The following is an 18,753-nucleotide window of genomic DNA, read 5'->3' on the forward strand; positions in this document are numbered from 1 at the left end:
GCAGCGCTCAGGTCCAAGCGTTCAAACTGATTTGCCTATTGTGTTGTGTGGAGTGGGGGGACAAGGGGAGGGAAGCTGGAAGTGAGAGAGAGCTTTTGGACAGGATGCCAAGCAGCAGGAGAGCCTGCAATGGGAGGCTGAAGGGTTAATACATCAGAGCAGGGATGTGTGTCTGTGTGTATGGAGGGGGGTGGTGTGGGGGGGGGTGATCTTATAACACCTTGGGGTTCAATGAGGAAGAACTGGGATGGAAATGCATGATCTATCAACAGTGCTCACTGGCATGATATATAATCGTTGACCTTTAATGGGGCTAAGACAGGCTTTCCTCAAATGCACAGGGTCTCTCTGTGCGTGTGCGTTTGCACAGGAGCGATTTCAGGTGTCCTGGCATTTCTTCCTCCTTCTTCTCCTGTACCTGCCTGCATTAGGAGAGGGTGAACATTATTCTCCCAGTGTGAAAATCATTAGCTGTGGCCTTGATGGATGGGCTGGAGCTTTGGATGGAGTTCATCCCCAAGATGCTCCCAGCAAGGGTGAAACAAGGCAAAAGGTTACAGAGGCTTGGGTCCTGCCAATTAAAATAATAAACGCTCAGCTCTGAACAAGTGCTCATTGTAATGCCTCCATTCCTGCACACTACTGCTTCCATCTCACACAGGCTCTTTCCAAGTGGGCAGGATTGGCTGGCTTTTGGGAAATGAGGTGTAAAATCTTCAGGTGGCTGGCAAGAGAAGTTTCAGGGGCTACAGCAAATGTAACTCCTCCAGGAGGAAAGCACCATTTGTTGGATTCGCCTAGTCAAGTTTAACAAAATTGCCCAGCGCCCAGTTACTCTTGGATCAAGCGGAATCCCATAAAAAGGAAGCAGATGCCTTGCAGCCTTTCTCCTAAATCGGTGAGGCTTTGAGTTGATTGTTGTTTCCGCCTTTTGTTAAAAGTCATCCTCCGGTGCACAAGAAGGTAGCAATTTTGTAAATACAGGCCAGGTCTTGAAATTATTGGTCTGTCCATACTTATTATTTCTTCTCTATTGACCACTGTCAAGGGACAAAGGTAAGAATAGTCCATGTCCTGAAGAGCTGATTGTGTGAAACAGAGATGGAGAATTGCCTCACGCAGACTTTTGTCTTGTTAAAAAAAAAACCCACTAAACTAAATAAGAGAGTAAGAGTCTTGGGATTTGGCCTGCTCTTCCATGTGTTAAAAGCAGTTGTTTAAGAGAGGATCTGTGGCTGCTTGAGTTGTGAAAAGTTGGAAGAAAAAAATGACTGCACTTGTATAAATGCTGCTCCTCAAGACACAGAGGGTTTTTCTACCCAAAGAGCTAATCTGAATTAGCCATTCCCAATTAACAGTTGCTGATCAACTGTTCCCAGTTACCTCCCCAGATGAGTACCCTCCTCTAGACTGAGAGTCCCTTCCAGATTGGAGCAGACTAATTTAGACTCAGATTGTTTTGCTCTCGAGCACATGTGCCCGCACAAGGAGTTAATCGGGGGTAGCTCTTCTGTTTGAAATCTAATTCTTACCTTACTCCAAATGCATTTCTTTGTGTTGTTAAACCCTAACTGAGGCTGCTGCAAATAATACGGGGAGATCGTCTGGTTCCTGCACCCAGAGGGTGCCCACATGTCCTGCTTAAAAAAAAAAGGTACCTGCTAGAGATGTAACTAAATAAAATGTAGGAGCATAGGATCTGGACCTTCCTCAAGTCTAGTCCTCTGCATTCACAGCCTACAATTTGTCTTTAATAGGTCCACAAGAATATCCATCCTGGCCCCTTTCACACATCACAAACACCAAGTGCCTGATTAGAAAAAGCAGAAGAAAACACTATGCTACGCCACAGGAAGAGAGCAGAGAGATTCTGCTAAAATTAACAGAGAAACTGTAAACACAAGTCAAGTCTATCCCAGAGCCTCAAGGTCTGATCCTGAGAGATGCTGAGTACCCACCCAGCATCTCCAGCTCCTAGTGCAACCCTCCAGTGAAGGGAGGTGTGCTCCTTAGTGTCCAGTTTTAATCCTGGGCACAGGAGGCGGCCGGAGCTGCGTATAGATTTATCAATCCATAATTGTGGGCAGCCCGAATCCCTCACTGACTTGTTTTAGAATCAAGTTAATTAAATATTGTCCTTGCTCATTGTTTGTTGCCCTGGAAGTGAGAAGGAGACTTCGACTAACGAGATCTGAGGGAGAGGAGAAGTCTCTGTGTTGCCGAGGAAGCGGTGCGCAGCCTTTGTGGGGTGAGGAGCCATTTAGCAGTGTTCATTTTGCTTCTCACCACGGGCTGGCTCGTTGTGCCAGTCTGCCCTGTGCGAGGGATGGCATGCAGCAGTGCTCTCCCAGGAACACACCACGCAGTGGCTCTAACCCAGAGAGGCACAACTCTTCCTTCACCGGCTTTTGCTCTAGCACAGAAGTAAGCTACTTTTTACGGACCATCTTACACTGTAGACCCCTCTGCTTTGGCCAGCCATGGGGTGGGGGCGCAGCCAAGAGTCCTCCTACTCCCTGCACCCTCTCGTCTCTCTCCGTACCAACTTACCTGCAGCAGGGTGTACTGGAGAAGGAGCCCTTGTCATAGTAACATTCCAATTTGAACTGGGTTGATTAGAGGCTAGCAGAGCCTGGACCCATCCCATCACACAGTCTGTGGGTTCAGGAGGTTGGAGAGTGAAGGAAGGGCTAGGGCAGGTCTGGTGGTAGGTCTGGAGTTGTTGGCATGCATTTGAAAATGAACACTTGGTACAGTGCACCCGCTTGCAAACTCCTGCAGTATTGACCCAATCGTGATTAACCGTCACGCCGGCCATGGTCTGTGACTTGTTGTTCTGTGTGAAACAACGGAGCCGCAAGATCGTGTGATGTGACCCAAACTGAATTCAAGACAGAGAGAGGGGCAAATCCTACACTCTCTACTCTTCTCCTTTAGCACTCAGGGTCAGCTCCTCCATAAGCTTCCAACGTGGCCAAGGAAAATGAGGGCTAGGAAGGGTCAGGACATAGGCATTTAGCCCAGCCGATGCCAATAGACATTTTAAGTGGGTAGTGATGACTGCTTTTGGCAGATGCACAACATGGCAGCTCCACAGCCTGGGTAGTGGTGGCATGTAGGGCAGCACTGGCTGCTGCATCGCCAGCAGTGGTAGCGTGGCCAGCTGACAGCTGTGGTGGCCTAGCTGTTTTTGCCCACACGCAGCCCACTCAAGCTACTGGGTTTTGGTTCTGCTTGCTTTTTAAAAAGCACTTTTGATAGGCTAAGACTCTTGTAACAATGACATCACTTAGTTGGACACTGGAAATACGTCGCAGAGTTTTTACTCCAGCGCTGTTGAGGTATGGCTGTCAGCCCAGGGTTGGCTCAGCACTTGAATGATGGCTTTGAGTAAATCCAACCAGCGCTTGGTTTGATCTGAAGGCTGCAATGGTCTCTAGCGTCTCCTGAACAGAGTGCTGAGGCCACCATACATTTTCTTCCTCTGTTAGCTTTCATCTGCCCTGGATTTTTCTGACTGAGTTTATTTGACTGTGTCAGTGCAAGGACACTTTCTGAAGGCTGAGAATGAGCCTCGCCTCGCCAACTCCATTGTCTTCTCTGGAAGTTTTGAAAGAGAAATCTGGGGACCATTTGGGTAATCTCACTGAGCCATCTTTTCTGGTTTGTCGCTGAAGTCGCTGTGCTAAAATTGAGAAAGAGCAATGGTAAGCCTGGAAGATATAAAAAAAGAGCTGGGATTTTCCTAATAAATCATTTATGTGAGGCATGGTACTTTATGAACCCCTTTACTATAGTATCTAAACACTGCATAAACTGTAAGACAAGGTTCTTTGGGGAAATCTGGTAGCTTTTATTAAACCAACTGAAATAGTTGGAAAAATTATTGCTTTTGGGTACAAACACCCTTCCCCAGGCTGAGGAAGTGGCTGCACTATGCAGCTGGTCTGTGCTCCCCCTGCATGGAGCAGAATAGAAACCAGAGGCCAGTATGCGGGAATGCCAGTCAGTGAAAATGCAAACTGAGGCAGCCAAAGGCACTTTCACTGACTGCCATTCTCGTTACAGCCTATACCCCTGCATAACCTGTAATGCATTTATCCTTACTGCATTCATGAAAGGAGGGACATTCTTTGACCTCTGCCTTACAGATGGAGAAGCGAAGCACAGAGAAGCTGTCTACACTACAAAAACTACAGTGTAGTGTAGAGACACTTGAGCTGGATTTAAATTCTAGTTATGGCAGCAGAAGTCAGCGTGGGCTAATTTCCCCTCCTCCTTTGCAGGGGAGAAATTAGCCCACATTGAGCTGCTTGCTGCTTGGCTAGACTGTTTCCAGTGCCTGAGTTTACGGCGAGCTCACGTATCGCTACACTACGCTGCAGTCTGCAGTATAGGCTTACGATCGGCTTGCCCAAGGTTAAATTGAAAGGCTGTGGCATAGCTGGCCAATTGATTGTGGGTCTGCTGAGTCCCAGAGTAGTGCTGTAACCATGTTGAAGTTGTTCCCTTCCTTGCATTAGACTTTGGAAGGGATTACTCAATCTTCTGCCCAAATGTGACCTAGGAAAGTCACTGTGACCGAGGGCTAGGTTGTGCAGACTGACTTTCAATGGCTAGTGCCTTGGTCTTTGGGCAGACCTATTGATTTCAAGGGGTTTGCTTGTAGAGTATGATGTGCTACCCAGTGTGAGTTATGGGATTGGTTTCTGAACCTCACTTGTCCATAAGCAGCCGCCGTCCTGGTTAACTTGCTGTCCCAATTACAAGGAAGAGCCACTAAACAAATACACATTTGGGAAAAGGGATGGTGGAGTACAATACAACACTGCACCAGACCAAAATACAAGCACCAAATATTATTTCTTGTGTTTCCTTTTTCTGGTTTTTCTTTTACACTTTGTGTAATATTCATTCTTCTTTGTGTCATATTTATTCTATAAAAATTCTTTGCCAGCTCTTCTAGCAAAAGACTGTTACTTGGAATTTCTTACATGTCTTATGCCAGATTAAATATCATTTAACTACTGGTCCAATGGGTCCGTAAATAGATTTTTTTTGTAATACCATTCTCAGCTGGACATTAGTCATTTGTGGACTTTAAGCTAAATCAGTTTTCAGTAAAGCAATAATTCCAATTGCTGCAATCTTGATTAAGTGAAGTAGATTGAATGGGTGATTGCTTTCAACCTACCTATATCCTCCATTGCTTTTAGGGGGAAAAGTTATTTATATTCATTTAATATTCCTGAACTGTCTTCTGGCAGCCCCAGTGTCAGGTTTTCAAGGACTCGGCACCCAGCGGCTCCCATGGCAATGACTATTTTCAAAAAAACTCAGTTTCCATTGTGTTCCCTGGATTTCTATTAAATTGCCCTTTCCTACTGACTCCATAGCCCATCTGCTGTGGTCATATCACTAACCGATGGTCAGGACCATGACTCCTGGATACTGAGAGACTTGATTTGAGGCAAGGGATCATAGCAGTGTGCAAGCATCCTTGGTGTGCCTCCAAGGACTGGCTTTCCCAGAGGCACTGTCCCTCCACACACATCCCTGAGAGCAGGGCACCTTGTGTGCTCATAGCCCTGGAAGGCACCACTGAGCCAAGTGTACTTGTCTACGCAGTACACTTACCACCCCGGCAGCAGGGCCATCAAGTACACCGTGCCATGGCAGACTGGCTGGCTCCTACACTGGAAGCAGTACAGGAAGCATAGGCACTTAACAGTGGCATAAGAGCAGAAGGAAGAATTGTTTTAAGGTAGCAGCAAGGCAGACAAGGTTCCTTGGGTGAATTTGATATCTTTTATTAGACCAACCCAAATGGTTGGAGAATAGTTATTAAGCAAGCTTTCGGGTTCAAAACCCCTTCGTCAGGCTCAGGAAGCTGCAGCAGTCGGTGTGTGCTCTTCCTGGATGGAATGAAAAGTGAAGAAGCCAGGGGCTGGGCTGGGCTGGGGAGTCAGGTGCCAGGCAGATTATAATGTATCAAAAATCCAATGTCTATGTTTAGTCCCTGATCTCTAGTATCCAGCAGGTTGATGAAATGGAGCTCATAGGCTCGTCTCTGGGATGTGTTGTGTAAATTTCCCTTGAGGATCAGGACTGCGAGATTGGAGAGAGAGTGCTGGATACTAGAGATCGGGGACTAAACATAGACATTGGATTTTTGATACATTATAATCTGCCTGGCACCTGACTCCCCAGCCCAGCCCAGCCCAGCCCAGCCCAGCCCCTGGCTTCTTCACTTTTCATTCCATCCAGGAAGAGCACACACCAACTGCTGCAGCTTCCTGAGCCTGACGAAGGGGTTTTGAACCCGAAAGCTTGCTTAATAACTATTCTCCAACCATTTGGGTTGGTCTAATAAAAGATATCAAATTCACCCAAGGAACTTTGTCTGCCTATATCCTTAGACCAACACGGCTACAACCTAAACCCCTGCAAGGTAGCAGCAAGAAACTTTGGTTCGGGTCACTCTTAGCTCACAGACAGAGAAAGTTTTAAAAACTTCACCTCGTTTCAAGCTGCTTTTACATGCTGTCTCAGCACTGGCGTGAACCCCTCTGGCATTTGAATCGGGGCTGAGAATTTGCTGCCATCCTGCTATGCAAAGGCACCTGCTGCGGTCTGTGACATCTCGCAGTGGCAGGTGACTTTGGTGCTAGTGGCATCTGCAGCAAGACAGCTCTGCCCTGGCTGGCAGATGTCACTGCAGTTAATTTAAATCCAACGTAGTGAGGCTCCATGGTCAGGCATTCATACACCTGGATTTACGCAGTAGGCTGAGTATGTCAGTGACTGTTTAGAAAGGAGCTTGCTTTGTGATACAAAGGCAACTTTGTCCCGTGGGTTCAAGATCTCAGGAGATCACGCATTAGATGCAACCTCAGTCTTGAGTCAGTGAGTCCAGCTATTCAATAAAACACCTTGCCTGGAGAGAAGGCTAGATGCAGAGCTCTGACGCAGGCACACTTGAAACAACTAAGGGAGGCTGGATTAACAGTGCCATTGTGTTTCTGGGGCCAGGAAGAGAGATGGAGTAAAGCCCTTACACTGGTCCCAAGGGATGACTTCCCTTTTTACAGGCAAGATCCTGAAAGAGCTAGAGATAAGCACTTGAAAGGTACCCATGATCCTGGCCCATAATTTCAGTGGTTTGGCCAGGTTCAGTGGGAAGGAGGATGATCATTCTGATACCAGCAGACCCTGTTAAAGATTTAGCAGGTGCTTCTGCCATTCCTATCTCTGTGTACTGGATTATGAAAGGATTTCTTTGTCTTCATACCACACCACATGGCTGTCCAGGGCTTGTGTGATAGGGGCTATGCAAACCCAGCTGCACTGTTTTGCAGGACAGAAACACATGGAGTAGACTGTGGTTTTCAGAGCACTCTCTCCTAGCCCTGCCTTTGCTCAGGCAGAACTGCTTCCTTACAAACAGATTACTCCAAACACATCTATGGGGTAAATTCCATTGACATCGCACCCAGATGATGTGTTGGGTTTTTTTTTCTTCCCATTCTATGGATGTATGGGTCATTTCTTTAAATTCTTTCCATTTACAGTTAAAATTAGTTGCTAGATTGATGGCAGAAGAGACACAAATTCTCTGCTTATTCCTAGCCCAAGCTGTAGCAATGCAAGCCCTGCTGTAATATCTCAGGCCTTCCCTAGAAGGATCCACCACCTTTTTTGAAGCATATTAGTTTACATGGAGTGCGTCTACATGTGCTTACTAATGCACAGCAATAAACTCTGGAGCTTATCGCTGCTGAACATGGATTTGCATGTGTGCCTGGACCACAGCACATTGAACCAGGATAGAGCAGGATGGGAGGTGGGAGGGGGCAGCTTGCTAGACCAGAGCTACTCCAGCTGGGCTCAAGGCACTGCAGAGGGTCTGGCGGGGCACAAGGGTGCTTCAGTGCAGGACTAGCTGGTAGGCAGCCCCCACATTGAAGCACCCAGGTGGGTCGGCATCTACATGTGTGCTGCTGCACACCAAAAAGCTCTGTAGCAGGGTAGGACTTGTAAATACTTGTAAATACAAGTATTTACAAGTATTTTATGTTTATTAGTTTCATGCACTCTAATAGGGGTACATGTGTAGATGTTGATATGTTTACTGCACAGTTAATTAGGCAACTGAGCAGCAAATGCCTCATGTAGATGTGCCCCATGGACACTTACACCTTAGTTCTCTCTATGAGCCTGTCAACCAGGATACAGCACTATACTTAGACTCCTGGTGGCCCCGGGTGAACTTTTAGTACCAGGCCCCCTTCACCAGAGGTAATGATAATAATAATTTACAAATTACTATTTCAACCCCGCTTTCTATCTGGGCCCTGGGCGGCCACCCGGTTCACCCATGCCTGTGTCCAGCCCTGCCAGGATACCAATAGGTGACCATGGTGCAACATTATTAACTCCAGAACCGTACTTTGTTTCTTAAATAGCATGTGTGCTTTGCAAAATGTAGGGAGACAAAATCCTTGGCACAAGGGCTTACACTAGGCAGAAACACTATACACAATAGTATTTCAGATAGTTTGGGGGTTTATAGACCATTGGATTGAATACTGCCTTGAGACATAGGACGTTTGGGTGATAGCCGTACCTTTGACACTGACCTATTATATGACCTTGGTCACCTCTTTGCACCTTCATTTCCCATCCCTCCTACTGCATGTCTAGTTTAGACTGTAAACACTCCCTGGGAAGGATGCTCTCTTCCCTTGTTTATACTGATAGGGACTTTAGACATTACTGGACGATATAGTAATGATAAAGAGGCACCTGGAAAGTTGTTTGAGGCATTGAGAAAGGAAAGGAGATGCAAGCACAAGAGAACCCAACAAGCCATGTGAAACAACATTAATGAACATCTGTGGGGTGAGTAGTGCCTTCTGGTCCCTGTCCGTCTGGGGCTAGATCTGAACCAGTGAGCAGAGATAGAAACCTCTGCCACACATTACTATATCCCTGCACTCCTACATGGACAGGAGACTCCTTTTGATCGTCCAGCCAAGCTGGGGCACAAGCACTAAGTCTGGCCTGATTCTGCTCAGGATTCTGCAAGCATCTACTTCACACTGGGCACTCTTAACCCTGACCTTGACCAAGTTACTTCTGGACTAACGTTACATCATCTCATTATAGTCATTCATGCATACAGGAAGGGACACATTACTTCTATTTTTCAGCAAACTATGCATGTATTCTGATCAGCTCTTATGGAAGGAAAAACACAGAACAACTCCTTCTAGCTACTTAAAAAAGGAATGGAAATGTGTTATTGTATAAGAATAGAGGAGCTACATAGCATACATCAACATTTCATATCCTTTTCAAAGTTCTCTGTTGCGGTGTCTGGCTCTGTGGGAGCCCTAGCAGCCCCTTTTTTGCTCTGGCAAATACAATACAGAGGTAAAGATCTGTAGCTCTGGTACTGGGAATAAAAAAAACTCCAAATACTGCTTTCCAATGTTATAGGGTACAGTTGCAAAGTGTTAGTAAAGGTCACATGTTTGATCTTCCTAGGCAAAGAACAGGGGATCTTGGCACCTAATGATAAGAAAAATAAGTAATCCTCCCCAGCATAAATGAAAACAGACTGTAAGATGGAAAGCGGGGTATGGCAGCAACTTGGAGACTAACTGGTTCAGCAAGGTGTGCGTTTTTGTAGGCAGCAACCTTCTTTGTTAGATGTGAGGAATGGGTTGTATGCCCATTTCTGTACATTATGTACAATATGTGCAGTCTGTATGTTCCTGGGTGTCCAATGCTTGGATGTATGTGGAGGTAACAAAAGAGTAGGGGGCACCTGCAAAAAAAGATGCCAGGAAGAAAGAACACACACATTTAAAGCTATTCTTATTTTTGACAAGTCTTTGTATTTGGAGGTGTGTGTGTGTGTGTGTGTGTGTGTGTGTGTATCTTTCTTCATCAGTAAAAAACAAAAAGATGTGGACAAATGCATGTCAGGTATTTTTAAAAGGCCAGTCTAGGAACAAAATATGCATTAGCCTCCTCAACTATTGAGAGAAAGGTGCACAGTATAGTTGTACAGTTACTTCTTTCTGAAAGTCACAGCCAAAGAGCACAATGTCTGTTGTTCTGAGAGGAGGAAAAAGATAATTTAAGACCACGATCTTGTGTTTGTACAGAGAGCCTTTCATCTACAGGAATCCCCAAAACACTTGATACGTTGATTGTGCCCAAAGCAAAAGCCAAGCTGCGCGTCGTTGGCATGCTGGAAGGTCACGGCTAGAAAAGCAGCTTTGGTTTTGAACAAAAGACAGCAAAAACTTCCCCAACAGGTTAGGACAAGAAAGTGCTGCTTGTAATAGAAATGAGAAAGGAGCTCAATGAATACGGGGGTACAAGGAGTCTCCTGATGGTTTTATGCCTTCACACAGCAGCCAAACGCTAGTCCCGTCCTTTCAGGCTCCTTCTAATGGGGATCAGAGAGAGAGAAATCAGACAGGGTCGGGAATGCCATACCCTCTGGAGAAGGGGAGCAGTGAGCAGGAGGCAGCACCTCTGCTGGAGATCTTCTGGGCTGGGGTGACTTTGCAACACACCAAGTCAGACCAATATGCATTAAGCATGAACGAACCCCTCGTTAATATGAGCTGAGACCATTGATGAACAGGACCCAGGAGACTTGTAAGCAGTGTTCTGGGATCTCTAAGGCAATCACAACAATGACTTTACATCTTACCCAAAATAGGACTGCCAGCATCACATCCTGTCGGGGAGCTAGTTTTGCAATGACTGAGACAGATCAATCAGATTTCCATTCAGACCCAGGCTGCATTGCCTGTATCATGCCAGCTGCCTGAATTAAAAATGGAAAAGTGTCTTTTCTCATAACAGACTGGGATGAAGACAGAAAAAAAAAAGCAACCAAGCAAACAAAGAAAAAAAACCCATCAGCACAATTTCTCCATAATGCTGCACAAGTAAATGAATACAGACCCAGAAGCCACATGGGTATACGATGCGTGCAAAAGGGCCAACCTCCCCCAGAGCAACTTTTCCTTCCATCTATCCATTGTGCAAAGCCTAAAACTAGATCATTAGGCTGCAGTGTGGGTGTCTGTGATTGCAAAAGTCATTTGAGGATTTGAGCTTGAGGTTCAGGGCCAAGGTTGCAGGTTTCTCACAAGTTTTGCAGTCATTTAAAGTGAGGCCGGGGACAGACATGCTGTTTGAAGAACTCCAGATGCTTCTCAAGTGCTCCAAACAGCGAGGGGGTAGATTTGCGTGGTCTATGAAGTGCTTCAAAAATGATTGAAGAGCTGCAAAAATGACCATCAAAGAAATAGGAATATCTTTGAAAACACTTCCTGAAATGTCTGCACTCTCCAGCCGTCTTCTGTCATTTCACAGGAGTCTGCTCCCCCCGGTTATAAGGCAGAGGGAGCAGGATGGCCAGGCAGTGAGTGCTCTCCTGTGTGTTCAGCTGACCCTAGGAGCCCCTGGGGACTGGAGGCTGGCAGACTGTCGAGCCTGCTGGCTGGGGAGCAGTGCTACATGCTTTCACAGCCATTTTCAAGCGCTCTGGTGGTAAGGGTGGGAGGCCTCATATTTGCATGGTGCTAAAGTGCCCCAAATTGAAGTGGCCTGAAATTCAGGGGGCTGTAAATGAATGTCTGTCTATAGTCTGCATGTACTGATGTGGCAGTGTTATACTTCAGACTAGCCACATGACCATGCAAAGTGCAGGGCAATGGACAAGCAGACCAAAGCTGGTCCTTCACATCTTGTGCTAAATGAGTAGGTATGTATGCTACCGTTAGGAGATGGTGAGACAAACTGCAACAGAACCATTTTCTAGTTTTAAAAAGGGTCATTCTGCCGAAATCGAAACCCTTTGTGAAACTCGGTTCATTTTGCCTGCATTTTGTTTTGCTAAACACCCAGCTGAGAAAATAAAGACTATGTTGAAATGGCTCTTTGATGTTTGCACTTGGTCGCAATGAAATATGTTGCCTGTTCTGAAAATACATTAACAGAATTTTCCTTTAGGGAGAATTTCAAAAATTGGGCACTTCATTCGGATTTGAAATACGACCAGCTCTCCAACGCACAAAGTCCTTTGGGAAACAGAAGTTCTATCCAGCGCTAATTATTGTGGCAACCAATTAGCCCGTTTCAGTGGGCTGTGTGCAAACGCACAGGAACAAATAGTCCTTTCCCTGAGTCACAGCGCATCTAAGCCAGACAGATAAGGAAACAGGAACGCAGAAAGTGCAGTGTCTTGTTCAGCCACACAGTGGGTCGTTGGCAGAGCTGGGGATAGAGCCCATATCTGATGAATGTGCAATGGCCTGTCCTGTAGACAATGGTACCTTTGTGTAGCACGGCAATATAATGCCCATATAAGTAGCTGCGTTTCAGTGATGGACCAAATCAGTGATTCTTAAATGAGTGCTGTGAGATTCTTTTAAAGGTGCTGCCCTGCCTGCTGGAATTGCCCAGCTAAACCTCTGTTTTTGGAGACGGCATTTGGGCATGGACTGGGAAGTATCTGCAGCAGGAGGGGGCTCCCCACTGCAGCCCAGTCTGATGGGAGAGGCTACGATGAGGCTGCAGCTGCCGGCCTCTCTGAGAGCCCAGACCGGCCACGCTACCATCACAACAAGCACTTCCCGGTGGGCCAGGGGTGCCCTCTGGGCTTCAAGCATTAAGGAAAAGGCAGGGGGCATGTCTTCTTTGTGCAGGGAAAAGAACGGTCTTCCTCTGCCCACGTCCACAGACACTGGTATTAAATTCAGAAAAATGATGGAGAGGGTCCTGGAGTCTAAACATGCTGAGAAGCCCATGGCTAAATAATCCATGAACAGAGTTTGTATATCAATTTGCATCTGTGAAGCACTTCATAATCCTGTGAAATGAAAGATGCTGCACATCATTTAATTCTCATTATTCATGTGAAGCCCCATGTATGAAGATGCCAATGACTTCACTCTAAAGGCCCGGATCCTATTCCTTAAACAGCTTCCAGTAGCCAAGTAGCAATGCAGTGTAACTGGCAATTAGTTAATGGTAAGCATTCATTTTCCAGAATGTTTTTTTTTTCTTTAGGACAGATTGCAGTTTATTTAGTAAGTAGCTATCAAATCTGGAGCCAAACAGATGCAAGATGGAAGTAGCATTAATATTTTTTAGCAATCAAACCCCAATTGGCTTTGCTTATATTTGCAGCTCCCTTTGTTCAAAAACATTCTGCTGAGGGAGATTTTATTTAGAAGGATGTTCACAAATGCAAGTATCATGAGTACAAAATATCCCCAAGAGTGATTGCCTCAGATGTGCTTTTCTGTCCACACTAAAAGAGAGAGAGCTTTTAGGACTATTTGCATGCTGATCTTCGGAGGAATTAATGTTCTGCCAGTGGTATTATTTGTTAACTAGCATTCATTTTCCTGTACATGACTTTTTCTCCATCTGTCACGTAAGAGCCACTAGTCAACCAGTTGGTGCATAGCAGATTTATCACTGCAAATCCCATTAGAAGCTGGGATACCAGCAAAGAGACAAGAACATTTCTGATTATTTTCAGATGTCTCCCTGCCAATTCTTTCCCCAGAGTCCAGGATTAGCACAAATATTCAGCTTGAGATAATGGCACAAAAATTAAAATTCACACTTTATCTTAGGAGCTCCCCTCTTCCCCCCCATCACACAGACTTTCTTTAACTACTTTATGATGTTTCACTTTCAAAAGGAACTTAATTAGAGAAAAGAAAGCAATGTGTTTCTCGGAGGAGAATAACTTTTGGATCCTTATAACTTTTATCTCTTTTTTCCCTTCTTGTATATTTTCTTCTTTGAGGGAGGAGATCCATGAAGGCAAAGCATTTTGCGTAAATGCCAAACATTATATGGTATAGACACAATACTCTTTGCACAACAGATTCACTTAGAAAGGACTGTTGAGATGAGTAAGTTGTCACCGGCTCTGAATATTCCCAGAAAAAAGTAACTTAAGATGTGTCACAGGCCAGCTGGGCACTTTGAGTGTATCAATTTTATCACAGGCGAACTGGGCTGTTTGATTCAGTTTTGGATCGAGGAGGCAAAGTTGGGAGTGGAATAAAGGCAAATTTATTATAGCTTACACACACACACAACAGTTAACAGAAAGATAAATGCTATAAGCAGATAATGCAGTATAAAAGAGCTAATAGTAAATAATAACAACAGATAATAATAACAGATAGATAGATAGATCAATCTGTCACAGGCCAACTGGGCACTGCGAGGGTATTAGCCACACTGGGCTGTTCAAAACAACAAATAGACAGACATGGGTTGCCAATTTATAGATAGTCCCTCAATGCCAGGTGTGCGCCAAGTCATTCCAGCAAAGTCAGGCGTCCCTGATGATCATGCTGTCAGAGGGATTACCGGGGAAGGTCCCTGGATCAGGATCCGATCCTCACTCACACCGGGAGTCTGGGGGTCCAGCAAAGGCAGGCGTCCCTGATGATCATGCTGTCAGAGGGATTACCGGGGAAGGTCCCTGGATCAGGATCCGATCCTCACTCACACCGGGAGTCTGGGGTCCGGGTGTGGAATAGAAATGACCGTTCTGTTCCCTCCTTCCTGCTGGTTACCTGATGCACGTGCTTTTTATACCTAGTCTTATGCTAATCTGTTGGCCTCAAGGCCACTCACAATGTTGCCCTATAGCTGTTCAATGGGATTGAAATGTGTTAAAATTATCATAAAAGGTTACTACCCAGACTCGGGTTTATCCAATAAGCAAATTATGATGCAGCACATTTAGGTTTGAAATCGACATCGCTCCACCTAAATCCCAACCCCTTTTAGGCTTCATTTGAAGATGCTTTCTTGGGATATGCTTTCCTGGAATGTGTTGGGTGTGCCAAGCAGTTAGATCCAGTTTTTATTGCTAAGGCTGAACCCTGAGCAAAAAACCGTTAGGCCAGCTAATCTCACAGCTACAGCTTTGCCTATGGGGCCCAGTCAGTTCCACAAACAGTTAATTTATCATTTGGGTTAAACTTATGACAGACAAGTTACATTTGCAGTTTACAAACCTACAAGCTTATATTAACTAATATTACCTGTTTAGGCAAAATAGCAAATGCCTCCAAGAAGCACATATTATTGCTTATTAATCCCTCTGGTTCTGGCTCTCGCAAAGATGAAGCTGCATTCCTCGTTAAGTTCATGGAAAATAAGAACGTAATAGGGAACACTTTTTCTTTTGCTGTGTTGCAGTTAAGTAGGAGGCAGCAAAGGCAGAGAACAAACCAAAATGTTCAGCTGATGATTCTGTTTCTGCTGAAGTTTGCAAATCATCTCTTTAACTACCCTGTCCATGAGGATAATTGGTTCATTTCTCTGCCATGGAGAAAACTGGCAACCAGCAGGGCTCCCCCATAACTCATGGAACTGATGATTCATCAGCATTACAATTTTTTTAACTTCTGTCTCACTCTTGGGGTCAGAAGATGTAGTGAATGGGTTTAAGTAGGGATCGACCACTCTGCCTGGAACCAGATGCATCCATCCTTTATGCCAGGGGTATCGAACATGCAGGCCACAAGCTAGATCTGGTCTGTGGAGTCGTATGATCTGGGCAGCACATGCCCTGTGCTGCACAGCAAACCCCAGCGCTGGCTCATGCTACATGTGGCATATGGGGCTGGAGGCGACGCTGTGGGTGCTGCACAGCAGTCCTGATCCCCATCCAGCTGCAGGGCCCGCTGAGTTTAATGCCCCTGCTTTATGCTAATACATGTTTCCACTACAAGGCTATTCATTATTCTCACTATGATTCCTGGCTTAGGATGCATCACGGATCTGTTGCTTACCACACTACGGGAGCAAATTTATCGGGGAAAGTAACATCTCTTGGAATAAATCAGATGAGAAGATTTCCTTGTTGGTTCATTTTAAGTGGAAGACCTGAATTCTTTCTCTCAACTTGGGAGGAGGAAGATTGTGGCAAAGCCAAAAGAAACCTATCCAGTCCATATTTTCCTGCTCTTGTCAATAGCTGTTCCTCCCTGGGCCTGTCTTCACTGTGGCAGCAGCACGGGCACAGCCCCAACACACACCCCATTGACACACTCCCAATCTCCAGATCTGGAAATACTTTGGTGAAGCCATTCTCGGGTCATCCTTGGAGGTCTGTATCAAACCAGCTTGGGACCAAAATCTCTAAAGTGACTGTAAATGGATGCTCCAGGGAGTCTTCAGTAGCCCTCTTCCTACTAGCAAGAGGAAGTTGGCACACCTGTTTGCATGTCAGTCGAGTCCAAGGGTGGGCAACCTGTCAACTGTGTGCCACAAGAGGCCCGGGCAGTCTCTGTGTGGGCACACAGCATATGAGGGAGGGGGCAGGCGGCATGGTGGAAAATAGGACAGGGAGTAGAAAGCAGAGCAGCAGATAAGGCAGAGAGCAGAGGGAAGGGAGCAACAGATCAGGCAGGGGAATGGGATTCGGGAAAATATGGTGCTTCATTTGTGGCACTTCTGCCAAAAAGGTGGATGGACTCCCCTGAACTAGTCCTTCCGTTAGTCAGTGTGGGATTGTCAGGAAATTCCAATGGAAATAGTAATTCAAGTTGGCTTGGACTGGAAATAGGTCATGTGGACTGGAGACTGGCTAAAGGACACTGTAAAGGAGGAAATATGCTAAAGGACAATGCATGTTTTTTGGGGGGGTACCTAGTGGAGCATCTTAGGGATAGGTGATAAGCCTGGGCTTGCTTAACATCATTAAATACATGGGAGTAGAAGTGAGTAGGACACTAATGGGATTCACAGATGCCATTAAACTAGGAGTTGTGAACACTTGCTGGGACAGAGAATTTATAACAAAGGGACCTAGGGAGTTTAGGAACTTGAATTTAGAATAATAACATTCATTGGAGTGGTTTGTATGCATTCTGGTATGCATTTGCACTGACGTAGTCATCCAAGGCAGGCAAAATACTGCATGGACTATGGCACTGAACATGATCAGATACCACGGTTTTCTTATTGAAAAAGACATGTTAGAAAAAGACGTTCTTGCATGTATAGGTGGCTGGTCTAGGACTGGGTAAAGGTACGGTGTCAGGGGGGTTCTTACGCAAATTGTTCCTTGCTCCACATATTCTGTGGATAAAGGGCATGATACAAAGCTTATGAAAGTCAATGAAAGTTAATGTCAGGAGTTTTTAAATTAGGGCCAGAGAGGATTTTATTCTCCAGGAGATTAATCACTAACTTCCTTTTTAATTAATTCGGGGGGTGGGGAGGGGGAATAAAACAAAAAAAAACACTTATTTTTTGCTGTATATGATGCATTTTTCCTCCAAAAGAGAAAGACCAAAATTAAGCTGCATCTTATACAACGGAACTGAGAAATGGAAAATAACTGAAATCATTATGATGACAAAGAATGACCAAAATCAATCAAGTTTATGTTAAAAACTCACCCCTACGCCCGCCCTCACCCCGCACACACACACATTTTTATCTTTTTTGGCAGATGGCTTTGGGTTGTTTCATATACAGCTTCATCTTATACACTGAAAAATATGGTAGGAGTTGCCTATGGTGAATTTAGTGAACTTTAAAACAACAATGCACATTGGCTCATCTAGTAAAATGTCTCAGAATTATCCATCCATGGAATCTGTGTTGACACTGATGGATACCTCCAAATGTCATTCTGTACAGAAGCCCGACGGTGCTGCTTTGACCTCATTTCACCACTGCAGCATTGTATCACAATGACTCTCTAACAGGGCCTGGGAGGAACTGTGCTGAAATTATCATGAGACCATTATGCAAGATGCAGTGTATATATTCAGATGGATAAGAACTTAGGTAATCCCAATAGAAACAGGAATTAAAAATCAAATTATTGCAAAACCTATTCAGCATTGGAATGGGGATTCTGTATGATTGTTAAACATGATGCATAAGATCAAAAGCAGACTTTTGGCACTTGCTGTGTGATATTACCCTAGATGTTTATTTGTTGGATGCTTCTCTAATTATCTTTCCTGATTATTTATTTCTCCAAAATGCAACATTTTTCTAGTTTTCATAAAGGTCAGTGTGTCTGCAAAATGTTACATCTTTCAGATAGGTCAATACTCCCCGTTGCTTTGTAATAAATGGGCATGTCTACATGTTGTTGTATGGCAACAGTGTTACAGCGCTGTGTTTTTTTGGAAGTACTAAAATGTGTCACAGTATGGGTGGTTACTGTACCGCGTGGGCAGCACACACTTAGATTTTGTCGCTACGTCGCCATAGTAGCGCGCTATACTGAGGGAGCACAACCATAGGGGGAGGAAGAAAAAAAAATTGAGGGGGGCCGAGAGCATGCACGCATGCATGTGTGCCCATACCTCACCCCAGCAGGCGAGTCTGTGGGGTAGGGGAAAGGGTCGTGGCGGGGAGGGAGTGGGGCAGGGGCAGGAGCAGGCACTGCCTAGCCAGGGTGGGGTGGCACAGAGTGCGGGATGGAGCCACAGCTCATTCGGGGGTCACAAGGAGGGGGCGGGGGGCAGCTTCCAACACTGCACGTGCCCTCAGAGGGCATGGGGGGGCACGTGCCCCTCCCACCATAACCCCCTCCCAACTCCACCACCACCCACACAGCCCCCCCTGCCAGGAAGAGCCTGGTGCAGCCCTGGCCCCAGCCCACAGTGGCAGCCTGCCATGCCCCATGAGGATCCAGGGGCACGCACCCCCCAACCC

The 18,753-nt window shown here is 45.6% G+C and overlaps 1 protein-coding gene across 1 annotated transcript in view; it reads left to right on the forward strand.

Annotated features, from left to right (window-relative positions):
* PTCHD4 (patched domain containing 4) overlaps positions 1 to 18,753 on the forward strand; it is a 130,970-nt gene that overhangs the window by 694 nt on the left and 111,523 nt on the right. The gene's annotated exons all lie outside the window — the stretch shown is intronic.

This window comes from Alligator sinensis, unplaced genomic scaffold (assembly GCF_000455745.1).
Source record: "Alligator sinensis unplaced genomic scaffold, ASM45574v1 scaffold300_1, whole genome shotgun sequence".
NCBI lineage: Eukaryota > Metazoa > Chordata > Crocodylia > Alligatoridae > Alligator > Alligator sinensis.